Raw genomic sequence first — 10,188 nt, 5'->3', positions numbered from 1 at the left:
TTGCTGAGGCTCAACTGAATTGCTTGAGCTAACGAAGCTTCCGCGATCGCGAGCTCCGAGTCAGAGGCCGGCCTCAGAATTGCCGTATATCTTCCCGGCACCCGCCGCTGCTTCCGCTGTTTTTTGGTTCGACTATTTTAAATTTATATAACGGTTTTTAATGCTTCATGTATGAGATAACACGAATGTAAACTGCGCAAACGGGGATTTTGGTTAGAGCACTTCCCTCTTATACCACCTTGATCGTATTTTTGCATTGGCTTCGACTATACAGGTCTCTGAAAGCTACATTACAAACGAACTATTTACCTGTAAAGTTCCTTTTTCCTTCAGTGTCCACGAATGAGCCACACATTTTTACAATGTGCCTTCTGGCGTCTCTATAAATTTACTGAACTTAGCTTCTCATGTTAATCAGCCTTGCTCTTCTTGCTGGATGTGCGCATTCATGGAGGGACAAATTTACATATAAAATTTTCACCATTCCCAGGAAATTTACAGTAGGATGTGTCCATCTACGTTCTCTATAATTTCATTTATTCCTTGAAAAACATTACATCAAAAATCTTGGCCCTAAATAATGCGCTTGTCGGCGTAAAAAATTTTAAAGCTCTCTTGTAGTATCCTTCCCGCGCCTAAAATACTGTAAAGACTACCGATTTTGATGTCATTACCGATGCTTTTTTATTTATTAATATTACACTTCAATTATCGCTGCAGGAGTTGTGTTGTTTGGTTCGTTACTTTTTGTAACAAAAACAAAATGTTTTTGAAACGACATAGACATAATTTCATCAAATCTTTGTTTTGACGTAATGGTAATGACTAATGAGCACTAATGCTATTAATTAATGGACATTACGCTGCTGTGAGCGTTGCCAGCTTGGCTTTGTTCCTTATGTTTATTTATTTGTTCATCTGTTTTTGCCGAAAGTTCAGTTCACAAGCTACCCAACATTTTATTTGTAATGTGCAGCTTTTGATGTTAGACTGCGAGTCAGCTTCACGAGAGCCGAGAATGAACCAAGTCAGCTGCTTATTATAGCTTTCATTTGATGCTGGTTTTGTTAATGAAATGCTGTTCAATCCACACATATTCAACTGCATTTTCACATTTTTTTTATAATCAGGATACAGTTCGATGGAGAGTGTGCATTGAAGGTTAACTGCACTAAATTTTATTGTAACGGAGTATGCAAGATAACTTATCCAATGTTCGATGTGCATACATACATTTGAACTCAATGTACAGAATTAAAAACTTAAAAAACTATCTGTCTCTTTCCATGAAACGTTTAGTTATACAAACGTTCTCTTATTACTGCAGGATGGACAAAATCGGACGCTATGTTTTGCTTTCATGCAGTAAGCACGTTTTAGTAATGGCCGCCACCGCTCCCGCCATCCATCACTCCGTTGCAGCTCAGCTCAGGTTTTCCTTCATTCTTGAAGGTTGTGAACTATTTCCCTCTTTCATTGTCTTTGATGAAATTCTTTCATTTATTTTATCAATATCTGAGCTAACATACTCTTATTTGCAGTTTGACTTGCAGGCTATTGCAATTTTTTATGGTAGCTTGTAATGTAAACGAACGACTGTGCGCGTTCTATGGCTATCATTATCAACGTCAAATTACGTGAGAAAAGAAAAAAACTGGATTAGCTCTGGTTTTTCTTTGTCAAGTGAACCGCTAAGGAAATGATTGAGGCAAAGCCTAAATCAATTTATTCACTGTCGTCTTTTTGTTTAATTCTATAGATTTTTCATAACTTCTACCTAGCCTCTAGCGTCTAGCCCTCTACCTGACTACCTCTAGCCTTCTAGGCTCTACCTAGTAGCCTAGCCTAGGCCCCTAGCGTACCTAGCTACATATTAATTTATCAACAATTTTTTTTCAGCATAAAACAACTCAATAATCATCAACACTACAGCAGTGAGCAGTTGAATTTTGACTTTACATTATACATATACTGTATTACAAATCAGGTACAATTGCTGTAACGGGTAACCTTATTTTCTGAGTTATTTATTGGTGTCCGTGTAGCGTGTACTCCCAAATCTTTCATAATATCCAAAAGATATTAGATAGGTAGTCGTAGTTAAGCTTGTTCAGTTGGCTTTAATCAGTGATTTGCCTAAATTTTAGAATAAATTTGGTGATGTTTTTGATGTGACATCATGTCATCATTCAATGTCACCTGAGTCTTGAGTTGCCACAGGCCTACAGGCTACATCTATGTACAGACTGTACACTGTACAGTACAGCATTCATGTTGCCAGTCTTTAAGTTCAAGGGCTGGGCTACAATGAACAATCTATTTTATGAACAAAGTGGAACAAAAACTCTAGGAACGTCTTGCTTAACAGCTTTATAGATCATAGTTATAATGTGGTAAGTGGTAACTGGTAATCAATTTTGGAAATTTATAGTTATGACTTTTGAAATTTTTACTTGTCAGTCACTTGTGACCAGTATTATATGCTGTTATAGCAGTCTAGATGGCAAATTCAGTGCAAGATTGGAAAATTATAAATTCCTCTTGTTGCTAGAATATTTGGGTCCTCTATTTATTATTAATATTTAATCTTGCATAACAAATATGTATTTTTGTTAACATTTATATAGGAGATAATTCATCAACTGTCTATGACATATAAGCTACACTCAGCAGCTGTTGCGCTTGTTTTGCTGCTTGTCAATTAAAATTATATGTATAATACATTTCAGATTTAAATTTTTTTAGTGTTTAATTGCAAGGTAACCAAAACATATTTCCATTGTGCTGCTAGAGAGTTATGGCATATTTTTTAACAAAATGTATTACTTATTTTGAATGCTTTCAAGCAGGATGGAATTCTAAAAATTAAAGTTCATTTATTATTTCCAATCTACCTTCACCACTTTTATGATAAAAAAATGTTAGTTGAGATAGAAAGGATTAGAATAGGGAGGTATTAAAGTTACACTTGAAAGAATCAAGAATGTAGGTTGCAACTTGGAATGCTTCAAGATTTCAATTAGACCAAATATTAATTCATTAGCAATTTGTCTCCCAATCAAACACAACAAATTAACATTTATGAATTAATAACAAATCATACCACCAATCAGAGTTGAACTTTACATAATGCACTGCAAAGCTATTTTGCAAGAGCAAGATCTCATACACATTCACTCAGTGAAAGCTAAACAGCAACTGCATTTGATGGTTTGGGCCGGCTGTTGGCATTCAGCAATGCCGCTTCTGGAAGGTTGGTGTTGACGGTATTAAACAGCTACAAGCGGTTATATTATGGTTGGCAAATCCCAAATGCAATCATAATATTATGGTATATAAGTACTGTAGTATTGCAGTTATGGTATTTACTGTACTATGGTAGTTCTACAAATGTATGCAGGAACAGATTCTAAAATAGAAGCAATATTTCTATATATAAATGGGATTAATAAGACACCTATGGAATTAATGTCATTAGATTGCTTGAATCGCAGATTCACTAGAAATTTAAAAGTGAAGAAAATTCCACAAAAAAATAAGCATTTCCCCATTGAAAACATTTTGGAGACCAGCTCCATTGTCAGTTTGATAAATCCAGAACATAAATACAGTCAAAAAATAAATAAAGTTTGGAGTCAAAAGAAAGAAGCAACAGAAGTTAAAACCTAAATTTACAGGCAAAGGGCAGAATAATAAAGAAATACCTATCTATTCACAATTTCCAATGGATAAGAACTGAACGCAGCATTTAAACTTGGCTTCTCTTTAAAAATGTACAATGATTCCAAAATGCACAGATCGGAAGCACCAGAACTATATGCTAAAACCTTAAAGTCATTGTCAGAAAACCTATGGAATTCATTCGTTGTCATTCAATTTGGGATGTATGAATGACAATTTTACTTTCATCCCCATGATGCTCATTTTTACCAGTTGCATCTGTAGAAATGAATTAAATTTTAAAAAATGAATTAAAATTAAATTTTATTAAATTAAATTTAATTATTTAATACACCTGGTGGTACAGAGTGTAGAATTAAATTTATTGAAAAATGTTAATATGAAACATTGAAAATTTTAAATTATAATATAATTTCTATTAAATTTAATTGAATTGTTTAATAGTACACCTCATGGTACATGCTCAATGTTTCATATAATGCAATAATTGCCCCTTTTAAACAACAAACATTTTATAAAAGACACAAGGCATTTGAAAGCTCGCAACGTGAGATGAAATTGTTCAAAATTTGCAGCAAAGTTATTAAGACCAATTTGATATATTGGGGCAAAACATAAAAAATTCACATCTGGATGTGTATCAATAGGTGTTGAAATTTTGAAACAACTTTCCATCATTTAAATCTCAGTCTGGACTGTGGAATGTGGATCAAATCCATTTATTGTGAAATTAAACTTGACATGACCAAAACAAAGTGTGCAACACTGTCATGTCAAATGTTTACATGGCAGCACAATGTGCCCATATGCCATGAAAGATTTGTGGTTTATCCTATCATTTTGTGTGGTTTCAAGAACTTTGTTGGTATTGGTGAAATTGTGAGAATTTTCTGCAAAAGTTGATGTATTTTTTTTATTTTAGAACATATTCATTGCAAAAATTTGTCCAATTCAGATATACGACTATTGAATGTATTCCAGGGAGATGTTGCCAACACGGTATTGGATTTTGAACCACATGAGATATTGGAAGCGCGGCAGTTTCTTATGAGCTCAGTGTATCAATGATCACTGCAGTGGAAGGTGTTACGTGGCAAGTTTTTTGATCTATTTTCTTATGTTAACCCATTAATGACGAGAATTATTTTCTGAATTTTTTTTTTCGATTCCTTGTGAGTATATTATCAATTGTGATGGTAATAAGCAAAAATATGTTCATATATTTATTTTTCATTGTATGTGAAAAATTATAGCTTGGTTCCATATGGAACCGCTCGGCATTAACATAACGTTTCTTCAAACAACACTTTTTCCGATAGTAAATCAAGCAAGGTTGTTCATAATCGATAATACGTAATAGTATACGTATTCATAATGGACAATACTGATGATAAACCAATCATGGCAGAATACAATTTAATTTTCAGCATAGAATGCTTCCATTCATTCAAAATGAATAGGAAGGTTGCCCATTTTACGAATGTTTGTGGGTGCGTTGTCAACATTGTTTACGAAGCACTGCATTTGCAGTGCTTCTGATGTCTCTTTGCTGGCTGATGTTGTTGATTGTTGTATTGCACTTCATCAAGGATCGAAGTAGAAGGGTGCACTATAGACCCTGATTGTTTTATTTAGGGTCTCCTGCATTATTGCATTTCCTAACCGATATTTTTGAAAATTTATTGCAATAGCCATTCTTTTTTTTTCTCAAAAGTTTTTTGAGAAGCTAAATGAAACCAGAATAGATATCACATATACCAGTAATATGTTGGCTTGGGACCAATTATGTCATGTTTATGGGACCAATCCATGTTCCAGCCCATGAATTAGTTTCTTTTTCTATTAGATCCGCAGATTGGCTTCAATATCAGAAAACTATCATCTGATTTATCTGCTGCCCAAAGTTTATAACTAAATCTCATGGGCTAGCCACGTATATGTCGTAGTATAATGTTGCCATGTTGACCACAGTTGACTTTCTTCTCTGTTGATAGTCATTGTTTTCACATTTGGCGATTACTGTTGCTACTATGACTATTCTCGATAGGCGAGCAGAATGGCTGATGGCTGCGTCATCTGAGTTATCTGAATCTCGGTATGTTTCGTTTGTTGCTGCTTCAGTGAAAGGTTCAGTCGCAAATATTTGATCTTCGTGTTATTCTTCTCTCAAAATCTTAATTATTTCATGTGACGATCTGCCAAAAATACAACTAGAAAAAAGTGACTCGGATGAAAAATTGTATAGTGTTCTATGTACGTACCTAATTTCAAATACAGCAACTTTTGGGATATATATACTCCTAACAGCTCTAAAGATAATAGTTCACTAATAAATAACAGAAAAACTGTAGATCTAAGATCTAAATAAATAATTTCTAAATACAAACAAGTTTTTGAAATACAGTGCGTAACTATATCACAAAGTAATCTACTGGGAAAATGATATGACCGGAATGCTTACACTACTGCCGAGCGGTTCTATTTGGAACCAGACAAAATATTTCATGATCCAAATGACTTTAGAAACATTATATCACGTAATACCATATACAGAATTAAACGTACTCTCTTTATTGATAAAATTCTGCATCTAACTTATAAATAATATATTTTTAGAATGAACTACTTACCTTTCTCTGCAATGATGTCAAGCTCTTCTGTCTGACACCCGGTACTTACAATCTTTTAATGTTAACTGAGCAGGGAGTAGTTGGCGCAGCAGAACCAAACATTGCCAGAACACGTCCAAGATGTGTATCAAACCTATGCATCCACTAGTATATTGATTTGACCAAATAATTTTATTATGAATCCATTTTTTCCGCTGGTTCCAAATGGAACCGCTCGGCATTAATGGGTTAACGTGAGAATATATTACCTATACTGACTTCCACACTGCTGTCAAGACCCTGGCCTTCACAGTGGTAAATGGGTGACTTTTTTGTTGATCATACCTGATGAATCAGGATTTAAATTATTCTACTTATGAATAAAATCTTGCAGCTCCAAAGTGGCAATTTTTTATACATTTGTAATCTTGAGGCCTGATTGTGCACTTGTATTAACAATAACGCAGAAGATACCTAATGCATCTGGCAGGATTCATCTCCAAAAATGGCAGGAAAGCTTTGGTCATGGTTTGAAAAGTATAAGATATATTCATGCCAGTGTTGAATCCTATAATTGGAGCAGTAAGTAATATCATGGATACCAGCATTGCCATAAATGAATCTTGAACAAAATGTTGAAATTTGTAGTAGATTTGGAAATTAGATATGAACTGATTCTAAAAAAACCATTTGCCCATTTGCTGGTGACATTTGTGCTATGGCAAAGTTAATGGCATTATTTGCAGCAGGAATCTTATGGCTCAAAAAATGGTGAAAAAGCTGCAGTTGGGGCATGGAGAGTAAAAATGGGAGCCTGTTTCAGTGCAGTATATACATCTGCCAATTGATGACTTGTGCCACATTGATGGTTGATAATTTAAAAACCTGCAGTCATTCACTTATATACAACTTGACATGTACAATCTCGGGGATAAATGTATCGACTTGTATTGATATCCTACAATTAGATTTGAGAATGTAAAATTATCGAGTGAGAAATTTCTTAATGAATTCATTTTCTTCAAAATTCATAGCTTCTTGGTATCATTCTGTAAATCATATTGGTAAACAAAAAAATAGTTGGAGACTAGTTTATTTCTAATATCATGATCTACTTCAGTATTTCATATCTGAATTTTTTTTGGTAACAAATCAACATCAAAGTTTCTGTTATCAGAAGATTGGTTTCTTTTAATTAAACAAATTAAATACCTTTCTATGTACTTTTAGTAAGGAATATTGAAGGCTTAGGTAGTTCTGACAATAAGTCCTCAAAAATACTGCCAATACATAAAGGCCTAAAATAAGGATCTTGGCAACACAATTGCCAAACTCTGCATAGTGGGGAGGGAGGTCAATAAAAGTCTCATTTGAAATTTGGCCACTATGCTCTAAACTAAAGTCTTCAAGGATGAGGTAGCAGTGTCTTTCCAAGCTTTCTATTATGCCATCTTGACTATCTTTAAAATCTTATGAATTTCAATTGTTCTTTAAAATCTTATCTTGACCTTTGTTATTGCTATTAAACTTTTATGACATAGCTGCATATTATTGATTAATTTGCAATCTTTACTTATGCAACCTTATCAACCTTCTGATCACAAATGATTCATGTTTATGTATAGCTTGGATATAAAACATTGTTGTAAAAGATCAAGTCTCTTTTTCCAGAACTCAAAGAAGAAAAGGCAAGGTTCAAGCAATGCCAGAGTTAAAATGTAATATGCATAGATAGGATAATGACCATCAATCAATCAACTTTTCATTTTGATTTTGCTTGCATGGTTGTAATTTATATAAATTGGTGCCATTGACTGCTAGTTTATCTGACTATTAATATTGCCTTTTCCCTACATTTTTCCAGTTTAAATATATTGTTCCTGTGTTAAGCGCAGGAGGATTAATTCATTGCACCCTTTAACTTAGCACTGGAATCTGACTTCATCTAATACTGGTGTAAGTAAAGAAGTGTTGAATTCATGGTCATGTTGATTGGGAGTAAAAGACAACTGAAGTACCATCAACCGGGGCTACTCGGGACGGGCAGGGTAACTCGGGACAGTCCTCTGACACGGCATAAAACTGTTTTAGTAGCAGAACTAATTGGAATATTGCAAAACTAAATATAGTGGCGTAAACGTCAACATTTTTCCTATCTATGTAGTATGAAGGAAGTCAAAAAATACTACAGATTCCTGGAAAAAATTGTGAAAAACGCTATTTTGAAAAGTTACTTCTGCTAAGGAAAAGTTACCTACTGCTGTAGTAAAAAAAATATTTGCCGTATTAAAAAGTTTTACTTACATAAAAGTTGCACCAAGGTGTCGTCTTGAAAACTTTATTTGCATAATTTACATACGTACCTCAATCCCCCCAAAAAATGGCAGCCATTTCCGCACTGCGGGGCTACTCGGGACACCCCCCCGGGGCTATTTGGGACACCCCCAGAAATGCATTTACAGTAGAACCTTGGTAAGCAAAGGCTCCAGTTAAGAAAAAAATTGATTAAAAACAAAGAATATTGATTACATTTACCTTGCTCGGCAAAAAAAATTTCACTTGTCAAAAAATTAGTGCATCATCAGTCATCACAAAATTGTGCATAGAATGTCATATATAGAATTGTGCACCAGGCATCATAGAATGAAAAGGAATTGACCTAAACTATGATTTATTTCTTCAAAACATATGGTTGTCACTAAAACATTCCTTTCTGTTTCAGGTATGTTTTTCACAATCTTTTTTTATAGTAAATTCACTTAACCCAATTAAAATGGTGTAAAATTACAAGGCGTCCTGTAAGCTTACAGATACAGAAAAAATGCTATAAGGCTGCTGATATGAAGCTTGCAGTGGACAAGGTTGTTGTAAATGCTCAATGGCATGTTCATGGATACGGTAATATCTCATCAATAATATGGTAATCAATGTATATGGTAATATCATATCAATAAAGGAAAAACGAGTAAAAATCCATAAAAATTTCATTTATTCTACCTCTACATCATCTACAATGAAAGAGGAGGACTTCAGAGTACTGTTAGTAATGGATGAGTACACTCTGCATGCTTCAAATATTTTAAAATGAAGTTTTATTCAAAGTGTCCCGAGTAGCCCCGTTCAATGGGGCAACTCGGGACACTCTTTTTTTGCTTCTGGCATCTTATGAATAGCATATGGAATTTTTTTGAAGATTCCATTCGATAGCCCTCGCAAAGAGCTATAAAATGAGCCTAAACTTGTTTATGAAATGTGTCATGGTAAGAAGTTATTAACAAAAAACGCTCAAAACCGTCCTGAGTATCCCCGGTTGATGGTAGCCATAAATACAAGTAGATGGAGACTAAACTAGTATTGTGCTTGAGGACTGTTTTGATTTACATCTAGTGTTTATTAACTAGTGATATGAAGTACGGAGCACAGGACGGTTGTTGCACAGCTGCGAGATTTAAATGAAAATACTAACAAAAACTACTGCAAGCAATATCAGATGACCTTGATGCCAAGCATGGGTCATAATTAATTGCACTAAAACTTCAAAATGTTACTTGGAACAATCATGTTAAGAAATAAATGATCATTGAATAAACAATCATTGAGCCAATTCAGAATTGGTAAATTAATAAATAACAGCTAAGAAGCTTGGAAATATATTGGAAAGTTGCAACAGATAGTAAGCACTGAAAGAAAAATATTAAAGTTTAATTGAAATAATGATGCAAATGGAATAATATAGGTACTGTAATGCAAGAACTGTGTGACTGTTAAGAACAGAATGTTGTGCAAAGTAAACTTACACAAACAATATTAGTTGCACTTATATAATGCAGGCTAGTAATGCAAGTGGTAACAAAAGCTGTGGGAAGTAATGGAATTAATTAGATTCAATTAAAGTGGC

Source organism: Hyalella azteca, unplaced genomic scaffold (genome assembly GCF_000764305.2).
Source record: "Hyalella azteca isolate HAZT.00-mixed unplaced genomic scaffold, Hazt_2.0.2 contig12157, whole genome shotgun sequence".
Taxonomy (NCBI): domain Eukaryota; kingdom Metazoa; phylum Arthropoda; class Malacostraca; order Amphipoda; family Hyalellidae; genus Hyalella; species Hyalella azteca.
The sequence above is the reverse complement of the archived record's forward strand: the minus strand, read 5'-3'. Positions refer to the sequence as shown.